This window comes from Syngnathoides biaculeatus, chromosome 2 (assembly GCF_019802595.1).
Source record: "Syngnathoides biaculeatus isolate LvHL_M chromosome 2, ASM1980259v1, whole genome shotgun sequence".
Taxonomy (NCBI): Eukaryota; Metazoa; Chordata; class Actinopteri; order Syngnathiformes; family Syngnathidae; genus Syngnathoides; species Syngnathoides biaculeatus.
In genome coordinates, this window is record NC_084641.1 from 18,549,039 (window position 1) to 18,549,566 (window position 528).

General features: G+C 49.1%; 1 pseudogene; it reads left to right on the forward strand.

The window, feature by feature from the left end:
- Nucleotides 1-200: 200 nt before the first annotated feature.
- Nucleotides 201-319, forward strand: LOC133497398 (5S ribosomal RNA; annotated as a pseudogene).
- The last annotated feature ends 209 nt before the right edge of the window (nucleotides 320-528 follow it).

The following is a 528-nucleotide window of genomic DNA, read 5'->3' on the forward strand; positions in this document are numbered from 1 at the left end:
CTCTGTTACAATCCACTTGCATTGAGGCCAAATACGGCAGTCGATCTACCAGATGCTCCACCACTTACAGGACTGGAGCAGAGCAGTATGACCTGATTTTTGAAAGTCAGATATGATTCAGGGTAGTTTATCCTTAACAGAGGTTTTAACACAGTGAAGGGGGAGAGCTAATATCAAGCCAGATGCCTTGACTTTTTGGTGCTTACGGCCATGCTACCCTGAGAACGCCCGATCTCATCAGATCTCGGAGGCTAAGCGGGCTTGGCCCTAGTTAGTGCTTGGATGGGAGACCGCCTGGGAATACCAGGTGCTGTAAGCTTCTCTCCCCGGCTAAATGCAGAGGGGTTTCGTCAGGAAGGGCATCCGGCGTAAAACTGTGCCAAACAAATACGCGTTCATCCAAGATGACACGCTGTGGTGACCCCTAACGGGTCAAGCCGAAAGGAAAAGAAGAAGACGAAGTAGAAGAAGCCTTGACTTTTTGGTGAGGATCTGAACACAAGATGCCAATATAATACTTTGGGGCCA